The 17,127-nt window shown below is 42.7% G+C and overlaps 1 protein-coding gene across 7 annotated transcripts in view; it reads right to left on the bottom strand.

The window, feature by feature from the left end:
* Positions 1–17,127, bottom strand: part of RUBCN (rubicon autophagy regulator) — a 2,564,006-nt gene that overhangs the window by 792,852 nt on the left and 1,754,027 nt on the right. The gene's annotated exons all lie outside the window — the stretch shown is intronic.

The raw sequence follows: 17,127 nt of genomic DNA, 5'->3' as shown, positions 1-17,127 counted from the left end.
TTAGGGGGTTGTGGTTTTCAATCAAATGGGTTTAGGTCCAATGAAATTTCAATCAAATGAAGTAGGTTCATACTAGGCTATCTGCCCTAGGGCATTTATAAGCCTAGCCCAAAGTTTCTGTGGCTTTCACCACCCCTTAAGTTTGAAGGATACTATGCCCATTATTTTGCCGTGCCTCTGTCCAGCAGTGACACTGAGGTGATCCCTGGGGCAAACCTGCTATCTCCCATCCATTGGTCAAGATTTCTCTTGAACAAAGCCAGCAAGGTGCTCTGCCTCACATGTACCGGGATTTTGTTCCACAGCATAGGGAGTCTCTGGGTGATGAATCTGTCCCTCCAGCACGTCCTATTTATAACCGTGTTAAGGTTTAAGTCTCTTGCTCTTGTAGTTCTGATGGATTTGGATTTTTTGAGGTGGAGCATGTTCATTAATTCCGGGTTGGACATGGCCTTGTATGTCAGGCACAGGTCACCTCTGAGCAGATGGTATGCGACTGAATAGAGCTGGAGTTCCTTCAGTCGGGCAGCATAAGACATGTTTTTGAGACCCTTTATCCTTTTGGTGAGGAACTTTTGGGGCCTTTCCAATTGCTGCAGGTGTCGGGTAAGATACATTCCGAATGGGGCATTGTACTCTATCATTGGTCTGATGAGTGATGAGTACAGGGGAACAATGACCTCCCTTGATCTAGATGTGAATCCCTTCATGATCAGGTGGGCAATGTAGAAGGTCTTCCTAACTACTTTGGCAACGTGAGTGTCAAACGAAAGGTTGCTGTCAACCTGGGTCCCCAGATCCCTGATAACCTCTTCTGTGCTTAGTAGATTGCCACCTATATGGTAGCTAGGGGTAACCTTGTTTTTTCCCGAAGGGTATGACTATGCATTTTTTGGCGTTTAACTTTAGGCCATGGCTCTGGCACCAGTTATCCGTTTCTATGAGACCCTTCTGAAGGATATCTGTGTCTGATGTGTTTTCAACTATGGCGCCCAGCTTGCAGTCATCTGCAAACTTTGTCAAGCATAATCCTCCTGTGTTTGCCTGTACTTCTGAAAAGTAGATGCCGAACAAGAGGGGGCCCAGAACTGAGCCCTGTGGGACACCACTTGTGACCAGCTTGGAGTCTGACATGGCGCCAGCAACTCTGACCCTGTGGGTTCTGTCACTTAGCCAGTTTGCAACCCATCTTGTGACGTATGGGTTTACATTTAAGCTGGTGAGTTTTTCAATGATACCCGAGTGGGGTATTGTGTCAAAAGCTTTTGCAAGGTCAAGGTAGGCTGTGTGGACTGCCTTGCCCTCATCAATGGCCTTGGTGACTGTTTCGAAAAAGTCAACCAAGTTTAAAAGGCATGATCTGCCCTTGACAAAGCCAAACTGGGTTGGATCCAATGTCTGTAAGTCCCCTATGTCTTTATTTATGAGTTCCATTATGATCCTCTCCATAGCTTTGCAGACCAGGCTTGTCAAGCTGATGGGGCGGTAATTTCCAGGGTCAGTGGAGGCACCGCCTTTGTGAAGTGGGACCACAATTGCCGTACGTCACTCCTTGGGTACGTATCCTGAGGTGAGGCTAAGATTAAACAGCTGCCCTAACTGCGGGTTTAATTCCTCATTGAGTTCGTGGAGCACACAACCGGGGACACCATCTGGTCCCATAGATGCTGTGTTTTTCGCCTTGGAGAGAGCAGTTTTCACCTGAGCATTTGAGATGTTTGGGGGGGGCTACAATCCGCTGGTATAGATATCTCTCCTTTTGGGGGAATTTGCACTGAACCTGTCAGCCAGTATGTTGGCAATGTCTGTTGGTTCAGTGATTTTTACATCATTTTGAACTAATTCTGAGCATATCTGGGAGTTTCCTCCCAGGTTCCTAACATAGCTAAAAAAGGCCTTATGATTGTCTTTTGAGTCCTTAGCGACTTTTCTCTCAAAATTTGCCTTGGATGATTTTATGAGTGATCGTAGTTTTTTACTTATAATGATCAGGGGGGGTCTTCCCTTTTAAGGATTTTGCTCTATCTTGTAGTAACTTTCTCCTTTTATTGTAGAGCTTGTTTATGGCTGGGGTCCACCAGACTGGGCGCTTGCCTTTGGTGCAAATAGTCTTTGTTTTGTTTGGGATTGCCTGATCCATGCAGTCCTGGAGGTGCTGGTAGAAGGCATTTGTAAGTGATTCAGTGGCTTGAGTAATGGTTTCTGCTGGCTCGGGGGCCTTGAAAGAAACCACACCAGTCTTAAGAAGTGTGAAGTCGGCTTTTGAGAAGTTCTTCGCTGTGGTCTTTTTTATCTGGGGTGGGGGAGGGATGTGGACTTCCAGTGAGATTAGTTTATGATCTGATCTCACCAATGAGGGGTATACTTCCGGTGTTGAACATTGTGTCCCCATGTTCGTGATGATGAGATCTAGTATGTTTTCTCCTCTTGTGGGGATGGTGACTAGTTGTTCCATGGCATTAGAGTTTATGAACTCTAGGAACCTTTGGGCTAGAGTGTTGGGGCTTGAGTAATGATCCCAGTCTATATTTGGATAGTTGAAATCACCTAATATGATGGTGTTTGGAGATACATTTATCCCCTCCAGTGTTTTCAGGAAAGCTGTGTGAGGTTCCTGAGTTTGAGAGGGTGGCCTGTAACATGCTACAACTTGCAGAGCAGTCTTGCCTACGGTTAATTGCACCTGGATGGTCTCCGATGCCTCGTGCGTTGCCACCAACCTGGAGGTGTGGGTATCCTTGATGAATATGGATACCCCCCTCCTTTCTTGGTGTGGTCCGGATTTTGGGGCCGGAACGCATGATATGAGGTAAAACCTGATAGTGCCGGGGTGGTCTCAGGAGCCTTGAACCAGGTTTCAGTCACAGCACAGACATCGATGTTCTCCATACTGAGAAGGGCTTCGAGTGCGTGCATCTTGAGGTGGAGACTTCTGGCACTGAGCAGCATTACCCTTAGTTTTTTTTTCTTTTTTGTGTTCTAGGGTGGTAGGTTTAGAATTTGAGCCTTGCCTAAAAAAGGCACTATGGGGGTGGGAAGAGCCTTTGCCAATACCCGGACGCCTAGGGGTGACAGGTGCAAGCCGTCCCTTGCGAAGCAGCGTGGCTTGTCCAGCATGTCATCCCAGGCAGACAGACATTGGATCCCCTTTGAATGACACCATAGATTAAACCAATTATTAAAGCTGATCATCTTGTCTCTGTATTGTGGCATCATTCTTGGTGAAGGTAGGATACTGCTCAAGGTCAGGGTCATACCTGCCTGGGCTACATAATCAGAGAGCTCCTCTATGTCTCTTTTCATGTAGTCCAGGGAGGTATGTCTCAGGTCATTCACACCAGCATGGACAATGACTGAGTCATACTTGTACTTGCTGTTGAGTGACCTGAGTGCTTGCGTTATGTGGCGGATTCTAGTGCCCGACAGGCAGCTTACTGTGACCTTCTCCTTACTCAATCTGGTGAGTGGGATGTCAGTGTGTCTGACTATGGAGTCACCTATGACGAGTGTGTCTGGCATTGTGTTTGGCCTTAAGGGCTGTGACTGTTTGGCACACTGACTTTGTGGTCTATGTGTTGCATGTGTTGTGTCCTGAGGTGGCAGTTGTTTGGATGTCTGCTTTGGTGGCCTCTGCTGTTTTGGTAGATTTTTGGTCAGAGCCTCCGAGTATGTCTGTGTGTTTATGTGTGTGATTTGAAGTTGTGATAGTACTATGTGAGACTGGGTTTGTGGTGTGTGTGGTTACCTTCTCCTCCTGTCTGGTCTTGCCAGTCCTATGTTGAGAGAGCTCAGCCTCCAGTTTGGCTATATAGTTGCATCTCTCACATGTATTTGTGTTTTGTGGGAGAAGGAGAGGGTTGTCTGTGTACATGAGGCAATTGTAACATTGCCTCAATATTCCCAGATTCACCAGCTGAGCAGGAGAGGACGCTAGCAACTGACCCCTCGACATGCTAGAAGGAAAAGACAAAAACTTTATGTAATTGAGTTTGAAAAGACTTCGAGGGATGTGGGTGATCGAAAAGGGGGTTTTAGGCTGGTGGGGTACTATGTATAATGAAAAGTGCTATATCAGAGTAAAAAGTACTTTAGGAGCAAGTGCTAAGCTTTCCAGATAGAGAATAGTCTACTTAGGAATCAAGTAGAGCTGAACTTTTCAGATAGAGAATAGGCTGGTTAGATTAGAAGTAGAGTTCAAGAAGAGCTGTTCTAAGGGAAAAAAATGAAGAGTGGACTTTAGGTAACCTGAATAGTTTAACCTTAATTAACCGCCGCTGCTCTTGTGTGCTCCTGTGGCAACTCCGCGCTAAATCGCTCTAAAGCGTGCTTTATAGCAGGGGGCTGGAAAAGGCAGGAAATTACCCAAAATGGCCAATGAATTACAAGTTACTGTCTTAAACCACTCCTCTGAGGACAAACAGGCAGCTCAGTACTCCCCACTCCCACTGGTGAGTAAAGAAACTTCCCCCTGACCAAACAAAGAAAATGGAGAAGTACAGGAACCAAGACAAAGCCCAGGGATCAGCAAAATCTGATCACTGGAACAAACTACCAGGAAAGTTAGGAGAACAAGAATATTTTTTTTTTTTTTTAATTTTTTTCACAGACAGAACAGAAAACACAATAAATGCTTTGCTTTTCGATTAAATGCTATCAAAAGCTAGTACACTTGAGTGTATTAGCCTGTAGTTTAACTTTTAAGCAAACTTAAACTGAGAAGTGCAACCAACAATTAAAGCTTATAAAAACAGGAAAAACAGGTAATACCACTATAAAATAGACAGAAATAGTCGTCGAAAGACACAAATGGTCGAAAAATGCAAGAAAAAATACTTAAAATCTAGAAAGTTGCTTTTTCTGGTCTCTGCTGCTCTAGGAACTCTGCTGGATACCACGAGGAGCTGTGCTGAGTTCTCTACAGCCAGAAAAGCCCGCCAAAGCGTGCTTTATAGCAGGGGGCTGGAAAAGGCAGGAAATGACCCAAAATGGCCAATGAATTACAAGTTACTGTCTTAAACCACTCCTCTGAGGACAAACAGGCAGCTCAGTACTCCCCACTCCCACTGGTGAGTAAAGAAACTTCCCCCTGACCAAACAAAGAAAATGGAGAAGTACAGGAACCAAGACAAAGCAAAATCTGATCACTGGAGCAAACTACCAGGAAAGTTAGGAGAACAATATATAAACACACACACACACACACACACACACACACACACACACACACACACACACACACATGACAGATGTAGTCAGCCATTTAGCTAAATACACATTTAAAGCACTTTTACACATTTGAGCTTTAGAAAAGGAGGCAAACAGCTGATCTGATTTCCTTTGATGAAGGTAGAAATGCAACTACCTATATCCAACAAAAGGAGCACACGTTCTCCTTTATTTAAAAATTCTGTGAAGAAGACTGGCAAATTAAAGCTTTGATTAAGAGAGGTCAATGTAGCAACTTTAGGGAGAAAGGTGGCATTAGTGTGTAACAAAACCCTATCCTTGTGAAAGATAATGTACAGAGGTTTGCAAGACAGAACTTGGAGTGCTTACACTCTTCAAGCTGAAGTAATGGCCACTAAAAACAGTGCCTTCCATGTTCGAAATTTTGTCCACCTTACCAGCAAGTTCAAAAGTTGGTGGAGTTGAGGCTTGTAGTAAAACAGGCATGTCCCATGGTAGAGAAGGATCTTAAGAGTGGGTCTAAGAAGGAAGATGACCTTCAAAAAAGCTGTGCATAACTTAAGGGAAGCCAAGGTGGAATGATTCTGAAATAGCAGCTAACTGAACTTCAACAGTAGAATAACTAGCCCCTTCATGAAATATGGATGCTAGGGAATGCAATAGCAATGGAATGGGGTCTGAAAAAAAGATTCCCTTGTGACGCCCAACTAGAGAATCTTTTCCACTTACTCCTTTAATTTTCCTGGTGGATGGTTTCTGTGAGGAAGTGAGAAAATCAATCACTTGGGAAGAAAGCCTGGGATGACTAGCAGTCATTAAAGTGGAGAAACTATGCAGTCAACTTGAGGGCTTGAATGCCCATAAGAGGCATTCCGAACAGGTCAGACAGATGGTTAAGACTGAGATTTAGCACCCAGGATGGGTATACCAAATGAGACCAAAGAAAGGGAAATCACACCTGACGAGGCCAGAGAGGGGCAATGAAGATCACCTTGATCTCTCTTCTCCAATGCTTTCAGCAGAAATTTTGGAATCAGTGGCACAGAAGGGATGGTGGAGAGAAGCCCGGAGGGCCAATCGTGTGTCAAAGCATCCCTCAATTACTCCCCTTTGGGGAGGGGGGGGGTTAAAGCAAAGAACCTGCTGCATTTGGTGTTGATGGGAGAGGCAAATAGGTCACAACAAGGTTGACCCTACTGCCAGAATATATGATTTGTAATGATGAGTTGACAGACCAGTCGTGAGGCAGTAGAACAGATCTGCTCACCCTGTCCACTAGTACGCTGGACTTCCTTGGTATGTGCATTGCTATCAGAATGCAACTGGAAGAAATCGTCCACTGCCACACACTCATTGCTTCCCAACACAAAGGGGAGCATCGTGTTTCTGTTGTTTTTTTAGATGCACCACACTACCGACATGTCTGTCTGGATTGAGATTATCCCAAGAGACAGGACATCCTGAAAGAACTGCAATGCTAGAAGGACAGCCTTCATCTCTAAGACACGGATGTGAAGATTGGCCTCAGATAGGAACCAAGTTCCTTGGATCATTCTTCCTGAGAAATGGCCCTCCACCTCTAACCTAGCCAGGAAGCATCCATGGACACTGTGATTGAGAGGGGGAAAAATAAATGGGCACCTCAGAGACACCTTTGCAGATTGAATGCACCACTTTATGTGTGTCCTGTTAATGGTGGTCAAACAAATTTGGAAAATTGTGAACTGATGTCTTATGAAGCACCAGACTGCCAGTGTCCACTGAAAAACCCCATGTAATAACTTGACAAAGGGATTAAGGTGATGGAAGAAGCCACTGACCTCAGAGAACCAGCATGGCAGGTAGCGCTTGAAGGGAAAGCAGTTCTAGGGCCTGATTGCATACAGTCAGTAATCTGGTTGCTGGTAATCTTGCTATCTGAGTGATTGTATCCAACTGGGCCCCTATGAATTCTAATGTCTGCACTGGAGAAAACTGCAATTTGTTCTTGTTCACTGTGATTCTCAAATCGGAGCATAACTGAATTAATTCTTGGCCTGTATTAGTACAGGCTTGGTAGCAGCAGTAAGGAGCTAGTCATCGAAGTATAAGAACTCTCAGAACCCATGCAGTCTGAGATGAACTGCGACCACTGCCATGCATTTGGTGAACACCGAGGGGCAGTAGTGACACCAAAGGGTAGGGCTCTGAACTGATAGTGACTGGTTCCCAGCCAGATACTTTCTGGAGTGCCTGTATTCTGATGTGGTAGTATCCATCCAGAAAGATCTATCAAGTACATCTAATCATCCCTGATCAGCAAAAGGAGGACAGACTGCACCGTGACTGTCTGCAACTTCATTTGTTTGGCACACTGGTGTAGATGACTGAGGTCCACAGTTTGCCAGAGGTCTCTACTCTTTTTTGGTAGTAAAAAGAATCTTGAGTAAGCTCTGAATCCTTGCTGGTCTGGTGGGACCTCCTGGATGACTCACTTGTCTAGCAGCTTTCCTATTTCTATGGCTACCGCTTCTTTTTAAGAGGGTGGAACATTGAGAAGTTTCCTGTTTGAAGGGGTGGACAAAGAAAAAGGAATGTAGTAGTCTCTGGTAATAATTGTCTGCACCAAAACATATGTGGTGATGAATGCCTGGGCTTTTGGGTATAGAGATAAATGCTCCCTGACTGCCTCCAGAGTGCAGCAATTGGGTAACTGTTCAGGAGTGCTGAAATGGCTTCTCAGAGAATGGACCTGTGAAGGCTTTGTTCTGTGGGCCTCCTCTGCTATGTGGTCAATGTCCACCATTATCATTGCCTTCTCTGCCTCGGAGGTGTGGGGGGGGGGGCCTATCTCCTGAAGTCTCTTGGAAAAACCCTTGGAATTTTCTGAACTAACCAGTTTTTTATCCCCTTTCTGGTTTCTGCAGAAGGTCCTCTGAGGGGTAAAAAAACTGCATGCCTACAGCAGAAGTTTTTCCCATCCAGTTCACTTCTGGAAAGTGAGTCTTTGACCTTAGGTCCGAAGAGAGGAGACTGTTCAAAGGAGGCATTCATAAAGGACAACTTAAAAGGCTCCACAAAATCACACAAGAGTATCCAGGCATGTCTCCTTACAGTTATGCTGGAACCCGCTGCTATCAAAACAGTTTCCATATCACTGGAAATCAGATGCATGGAGGCATCCAACAGGGACTGTAGGGTGGTCAGTTGCAAGTCCACTGACTTCTTGTCCTCTGCAAACATGGACCCTGAAAGAGACCTGGAAAGCTCCTTAGTCAAATCTCTCTGAAATCTAGCCATGTGCACCAAGTAATTCATGGGGAAAAGTAGCTGAAGCATGAATTCTACAACAACTTCAGAGTCAAACCCCCTTCCACCTTGATCTGGTACCAAAGCTTCGGCTCAGAGATCTTTCCACATCCAAAATGGTTGGGGCCGGTTGGATCACAGCAGAAGCCGCAGTCAAGGACAACAACATTCTCAAATCTGACACACACAACTCTGGATGACATCTCAGATCCTGAATCCCCGAAGTCAAGGGTTGGACTGGGGTAGGAACAGTCATAGATGAGAGGGAAGGTACAAAGCTCACATGTCCAATGGTAGACTGAGTTGGTAGCATCCCCCTACTGAATTTTGATGCTGAGGAGCTTCCTCATTATTCTAGCCATGCCAGCTTCTATTAAACTCATAGTAGACTTGACTGACCTCAAGGAGGAGGAGGAGGAGGAAGATGAAGGTGGTCTAGACAACCTTTGAGCAGGCCAGTCTTGTAGAAAGGAAGAATACAGTCTAGGGGAGACTGATCCTGGTTAGAAGCTTGGCTTATCTCCTTAAGGACGGATGCAAAGGGGTAGTAGAATCTGATGATTTTGGTCTTTTGATTGCTGGAGCCGAAGGAGGGGAGTGTTCAGGGGATCACTTCCTCATTTTCTTGCCCTTTTCCTTGGACTTATCACTCTTCTTCTTTGTATGATTACCTGAACATTTTTTACCAGAAGGAGAGGCCTGAAAAGCAGATTTGAACAATCTCCTGCAAAAGCAATGAGAAGACTCTTTAAAACTAATTTGTTTCGGTGCTCAATAACAGACCGCTGTGCACATCTCTGAGAAAGGGATGGTTCTAGGCTAGGCAGAGTCCAGGCACAGGTTAAGGAGGGGGTCCCCTTACTAAACCTATATCAACCTATGCATTCAGGGGTATGGGGGTTGCCGGACTCCTAGAAGCTCTGACAGTATAGAAGTTCTGTGATGCATTTATGCCCCTTTTTTTAAATGTAATTACTTATTAATTGTTCTTCTTTTGCAGTTATCCAGAAGAATTATGCATGCACCAACCAAAACTGCACGTCTCTGAAAATATCACCAAATTTTACCTCTAAACAAAGAAATGGTAACATCTGCAAACACACACACACACACACACACACACACACACACACACACACACACACACACACACACACACACACACACACACACACACACACACACACACACACACACTGCCCCTGACAAGTCAGGACTATAGTAAGATGCACAAGCATATATTTGTGTATGTTTGGACGCACGCTCGCATGTATGTATACACACACACACACACACACACACACACTTCACATACTTCTCTGATAAGCCTATATAACAGCCAGCCAGCCTGCTGTAGCACACACTGAAGTCATCTAATTTGCCTACTATTACCATACATGCACGTTAAATAAAACTGTGCTATCCCATTGGGAAGAAATACCACCTGTGGTTGAACGTGCTTTGCCTAATACTGGATTCTCAATACCCCATGGCCATCAACTACATTCCAAAATGTGATCATGATTTTGCACTACATCTGCAACGTTTTTACCATTACTTCAACATGTGCCTAAGTGAGTACATCTAGGTGGGCTTCACCACGGCAGTTTATATTGCTGTGGCTGTCATGTGGCACTACCATGGAGTCTGCTATGACTAAAGTCCAGGAAAGTGTGTCCGCTTGCCTTATAGTCTTTGTATTTGGGGGTCCACTGAGTGTGGATATATGTGTGGTGCTAGGTGTGGCAAATCAGAAAAAATAAGCCAGCAAAACTTGACCCAGTAAAAAGACTGAAGTTTAATTATTAAATCCAAAGGACAGCAAGAAAATTGCACAGACCGGTTTCGGCTGGTGTCACATACACAGCCTTCATCAGTGTAACACAGGCAAAGTCAAAGCTGTCATATAAATACACTCCACACAGTTGTGATTGGTCAATCCTAAAATTTGTCATTCCATCCTGGTGGGAAAAGACCACCTAATTTGATAATCCACTTTTTTTTCTTTTGAATTTAACAAAGAATGCCAACCAGTTTTGTTAGATTTTTTGCCACGAATAATATCAATAACAGTAAAAAGAAAATATGTAGATGGATGTGTGAGTTGATGTTTGTATAGTGCATTATTTAGTCTGCCTTTTTTGATATTACTAGTGTGCTCAGAGATTCGCAGCCTGAGTGGCCTAGAAGTTTGACCTATATAAAAAGCCCCACATGTACACGTGGCTAAATAAATTAGCCAATCAGAACTACAGTTTGCAAAGAACTTTATATCATATACAATAGGGGAATTCCTACTTGTGAATTCCTTGGTTTTAGATATTTTGGGGCAATTGATACAGTGTCCACAGGGATAACATCCCACTGGAATAGTACCAGTAATGGTAGTTTGAATAGGTTCTAATCCTCCAATATCATGGGAATGTTTATAATGACTAAAAGTGCTGCCTAAATTTCTGCCTTTCCTAAAAGAGAACAGACATTTGGTAGGAACAACTGAAGATAAATCATTATCGTATAATAGGAGATTCCAGTGTCTGTGAATAGTCTGAATCAGAGCATCAGAATTTCTTCCATAGGTGGTAGTAAATCTGATGGGATGAACAGTTGAAACAGTATCAGATTTGTAGGTAAGTAAATCCTCCCTATTCATATGTCCAACTTTGTGTATTGCATCAAAAACATGGCCCATCTTATATCCCCTGGTCCTGAAACGGCTAGTCAAATCATTACTTTGTTCATGGTAGGATGTTTCATCAGAACAGATACGTTTAAGTCTGATGAACTGAGATTTTGGAATATTTTTAGATATATGTGGAGGGTGAAAGCTGGAAGCATGTAATATGGTGTTGTATTCCGGGTGTTTCCTGTGTACTTTAGTACCTAAAGTGTCATCAGATAATCTATTGATCAAGACATCAAGAAAAGTGATGTTGTCATGATCATAGTGTAAAGTAAACTCAATACCTCAATGATTGTTGTTGAGATATGCCAGGAAATCAAACAACCCATCTAGTTCACCCTTCCATACTGCCCAGCAATCATCAAGGTATCTTCTCCAGATATCAAGATGTTCTAAATAGATATTGTGTTCGGAGTTATAGATCAAATCTTTCTCCACATAGGCCATGAAAAGGTCCGCATAAATGGGCGCAAATGATGAGCCCATAGCGGTACCCTTAGTTTGCCAATAGCAAACATCTTGGTAGAAGAAAACATTATTATTCAAAACATATGAAGCCATATCCAAAAGAAATTCATTAAATTCACATGAGTATAATCCAGAGACATCCAACCAATAAGATAGAGCTTCTAAGCCCCCAGAATGAGGAATGTTTGTATATAGTGCACTAACGTCAAAGGTGCACATCCACCAATCAGGATCCAGTTGTGTATCCGTGATGATCTGTAGGAAATTGGTTGTGTCATGTAATCGTGAACGAATAAATGATAAAAGAGGTTTTAGTTTGTCAGTCAGAAAAAGGGAAAGGGGTTTGGTGATATAACCCCTGCCTGAAACAATAGGTCTTCCCGGGGGATGTGTGGGATCTTTATGTATCTTTGGTAAAAAGTAAATATATTGATTAGAGGAGTCATGGACTAACAATTGGTGCATAAGATTGGTATCAATAATACAAGCATCTTTGGCATGAGAAAGAAATTGTTCGATTTCATTTTGAAATCTGGAAGTGGGATTAATAACCATTTTAGCATAATATTTTTCATTGGACAATTGCCTAAGAGCTTCCTGGTTGTAATAATTCCAATCTAAAACAACAACAGCACCCCCTTTGTCTGCTGAGATGACTACAATGTCACGATTGTATTGAATATTTCTGATGGCCTGTTGTTCTTGAATAGTGATGTTGTTAGGTCGACAATCAGAAACAGATCGCACATAGTGAAGATCCTTAAGAATATTATTCTGAAATTGTGAAACAACAGGTGGATTAAATTGTGATTTGTGATATGTGAATTTGTCTGAAACACCAAAATCGTTAGTAGGACCAAAAAACATTCTTAGATTCAATAATCTACAAAAAGATACAACATCCTCTGCAAATGAATCTTCACTGACAAAAAGTGGTGCTAGGTGTGGCACATGTATCCTGGAGTCCTGACATTTGTGATGCTCCAGTGAGTGGTACATAACCAGCAGCATGACCTATACACTGAAAACAGCATATAGCTCTCAAAACTGGTACTCCAGTACTGGTCAACACCAGACAGGATTACATTTGTGCTGAATTACATTGCATTTCATCTTCAGCAGTAACAGTGGAATAATTACATCCTTGGACCTGGGTGCCATATGTTTAGATATAAGCTGTGCAATGAAAAAGGACTTCCCTAACAATACTGGATATGCGGTGATCAAAGGGCTGTTCATTGTCGACAGAGGCTCCAGAATCCCTGACTAGTACTTTTCAGGGATGTGTTGTGAATGTAATAGTTACAACAGCAGTAATGCATGCTGAAGGATACAATTAAACATTTCTTGGCATTTATTTCTAGTCCATGGTTTTGACACCAGCTATTTGTTTGGAACAGGCCCTATTGCCATGATGCACTGTTCTATCACTCTAAGTGGAATGTGAAGATGTACCACAGTTGTGTCATTCTGACTGCTACCAGACACCATTGTGTTTATGCTGTCGATTGTTTTTGTAAGGAACTTTTGTGGATGTTCCAGTTGCTGCATGCGTCTGGTCAGGTACACACCGAAGGGGGCATCATACTCACGATGGGTCTGATGAGTGCCGAGTACAGTTGTACAATGACTTCCCTGGATCTAGATGCCATGACCTTACTTATATGTTCAGCAACACAGAATGATTCCGTACTACCTTGGATGGATGTTGGTCAAAGGCCAGGTCACTGTCTACATCTGTTCCCAGATCCCTGACTAGTGGATCAACTTTTGGTGTTTTATCAATGAAGTAGTTCCCTGGGGTGGCTGATGTCCCAAAAGGTACTATAATACTATTCCTAGCCTTTGAATTTTAAACCGTGGCTTTGGCACCAGTCATCTGTCTGTGTTAGATATGCCTGTAAGACGTTTGCATCTTGGGGGGATTCAATTACTAAGCCCAGTTTGAAATCATCTACAAATTGGTCAGCCAAAGGCATTTGGCAATGGCCTTGACTTCAAGTAGTAGTTGCCAAAGATGAGTAGGCCCAGCACGGAGTCCTGAGGGACTTTGTGGAGGTAAGTCTCACCAATCCCAACCTCCTGGGTCCTATTTGTGAGTCAGCTGGCTATGCAGCACATTATACAGGGGTTTATTCCCAATTTCCCAAAATCTATTAACAGTGCCTGAGTGGGTATTGTATCAAATGTCTTAGTCAGGTCATGGTAGGCAGCATGCACCATTTTACCCTCATCCATTGCCTAGGTGACCTTCTCGAAGTCCACCAGGTTCAGTAGACATGAACTTCCTTTCACAAAGCCAAAGTGGGATGGATCCAGTGTCTGGGGATCTCCTATGTACTTGGTGATCATTTCCATGATAACTCCTTCCATGACTTTGCATACAAGACTTGGCAGACTAACAGGCCTGTAGTTTCCAGGATCTGTTGATGATCCAACCATTATGAAGAGGGATAATGATTGCAGTCCTCCATTCTCATGGCATGAAGCTAGTTTTGTGACAACATTTAAATAGCAACTCCAATGGTTATGATAGGTCATATTATATACTATTACACAGGCATCCCAGCATATTATTGGAGCCAAATGAGGGTGTATTATTGGCCTTAGTGAGCACAGTCAGGACATGCTCTCTATTTACAACTGGATAGGTTATGCTTGAAGATATTTCTTGGGGGGGGGGGGGGCTGGAAATTAATTAGTCAGCCACCAGATTTGAGATATTGCCCAGCTCAGTGAATGTGGCACCATTAACCACCAGTTCAATACACTGCTGTGTGCTGCCTTTGAGGTTTCTGACAAAGCTTAAGACCTGAAGACCTTTTGGTTGTCTTTTGCTAGGAAGACTATCAACCTTAGATTGTCTTTATTTGACTTAATTAGGCCTCCTAATTATTGCCTGTTTAATTTGATGAGAGAATTCTTATCTTTATGGAAGTTACACATCCTAATTTTAGCCCTGATTTTTTTCCATTTGTTGTGCAACCAGTTTCATTTGGGATAAAACCAGTGTGGTTTGTTTTTGGAGCTGGTTTTGAGCTTACTTCTGGTAGGCACAGCAGCCTCAATGAAATCACTGACACAATTATACACGGTTTCTGTGAGCAATTCTGCAGAGACTGCTGTGTTCCCTAGGTCTGGAGAAACACTGAATTTTGACAAACTGTTGTTTAATAAAAGGTAGTTTGCCTTGGAATAGTTCATAACTGTTACTGGGTTTAGTGGGGGTTACTGAGAGAGAGGAAACAGCTTTATGGTCAAACCTTAAAAGGGAGGATGTGACATGGGGTGTGTGGTGCAGCATTCTTCCATATTTGTGAGTATGAGGTCCAGTATACTGGATCCTCTAACTAGCATATGCACAAACTGGTGAAGAGTGTTTGTATTTATGAAGTCCATGAATCCCTATCTGCTGATTTCAGGATGTGTGGGATTCCCAGTTTATAAAAGGTTAAGTAAAGTTCCACATAAGTGAGGTGTTAAACTGGATGGTAAGTCTCTCTTGCAGGTCTAAGTATGCGCTATCATTTTGTGGGACAGAGCGACCTATATGTTGCTAGGATATGGTACAGGATTTTATCTATTGTAACCTGCAACTGGAGAAACTCCAGCAGGTCATCCTGTCAAAACAACCTAGAGGTATGCTTGTTACCGATGTATATCGAGAAAGTTCCACCTTTATTACCTGTATGTGCAGCTACTGGTCTAAAAGTGTGAAAGGCACTGAAATCTTCCACTGCCAGGGTACACTCTGCAACTTTAAACCATGTCTTGGTAACTGCACAGATGTTTAATCTCCAGGGTGAGGAGGGGTTGGAGGGAGGTATTTATTTATTTTTTTTAGGCTCTTGGCATTGAGCAATAACTCCTTCCAGTTGCATTGATTTTGCCATGTAGGTAGGTTTGTAATTTTTGCATTGCCTGATAAAAGCTCTATGGGGAGGATAAAGTTTTAGCCATCTTTGAAAAAACAATATGGTCTGTTAACCATGCTTTCCTATGCTAACAAATAACAGATCCCCTTAGAATGACACCAGAAACTCAGCCAATTGTTCTTTGTTGTTAAGGAAGATTTCAATTAAGTGCTTCGGCTTATGTTGACCTGTGTGTTGTGTGCATGGTTTTGACAAAGTGATATGAATGAGTTTTGCCTCCAGTGGCATTGTGGATGTACACTTTTCACATACTGAACTTGTTACTTTAAGAATTAAGTGGTTGTCAGTAAACATGAGACAACTGCTACATTGTCCTACGATACCCATATCCACCAGGCTTACTGCAGAGAAGTTAAGAGACTGCATATCCATGTTGTCTGGTCCTCTAACTGGTGAGCTACAAGGGTGTGTGGGCTAACAGAAGACTATTAGGGGTGCTTTTTTTGGTGGGGGAAGGGTAAGTGGCATACTAGGCTATAAAATACTAAATTCTACTGAATTTAATGGTATCACCATTTAATATGCAAACCAGATACTCAAAGCTTGTCAGTGTGCAAAGTACGTGCTCTATACTTCTTTACAGGGTACCACTTTATGGGTAGTTCTACACAAAAAAAATTGCTTCTGTACAGGGCACTGGCTTGGTAAGCAGCTTTGCGCATATTCAACAAATTTAAGCTAACACTTAGTGTCCTTTTCTGTGTTTCTCAACTCACATACACCATGCAAACATAATGAATAATCCCCAGTCCTCCAAATGTAAAAACACAGGAAAAGAACATCCCAAGTGCAATGTTACCACATTTGAACTTGAACAAATTTAAGGAAAGGCACAAGGGGAGGCAATAAGTAATTCAAGACATCAACAGCATTGCACTTTAAACAGCTTATAAAAGTGCAATTACTCAATAAAGACACTGCTTTGGATGGATGGCACCAGATGCAAGACAAACTTCTGAGACAGAAGCAAACAAGTGGAGAGTTGCTGAGCTCTATTGAAATGTGCCAAGAACCACTCAACTGTGCCAGATTTATATAGGCACTATAAACAAGGTAAGCTGATTAATAAGCCCTGCGGTCAATAAAATGACTATACTCAGGGTTCTGTCATATGTTATCAGGCTACTGTCACTGGATGGAAAATTCTCAAATCATCTTGATAGAAAAACAGAGAAAAGAGCTTGCTGGAATCTAAAAATACACTGCTTTATCCAACAACTAGTTAAATAATGAATACAGAGCAGTAAATCAGCAGAACAGACAACAAAAGGCAAAATGCACTTTTTAAAAATAAGCACAAGGAAAGGCAAATAAATAATTCAAGATGTCAACAGCAGTGTAGAAAGGGAGGAGCTTTCAAAGCTCAATTTACAGTGGGGACAGACAGGTTAAAAATCACCAAGTTTAAAAAGAAGGGCAAGGAATGGGTTGGTGGGTAGCAGAAATCAAAAGCAGGGAGTTAAAAAGTGCTTGGAGTTTTTTCAGGCCTTGAGTCTTCATAAAGAAGACATGGCCACAGATACACTCTGTGTATTTAAGTATCACTCAAGAAACAAACTAACCAAT

The sequence above is a fragment of the Protopterus annectens genome, chromosome 4.part1 (genome assembly GCF_019279795.1).
Source record: "Protopterus annectens isolate FY-2018-M chromosome 4.part1, PAN1.0, whole genome shotgun sequence".
NCBI classification, from domain to species: domain Eukaryota; kingdom Metazoa; phylum Chordata; order Ceratodontiformes; family Protopteridae; genus Protopterus; species Protopterus annectens.
Note: the sequence above shows the minus strand (reverse complement) of the source record. Positions and strands in the feature narration are given on the sequence as shown.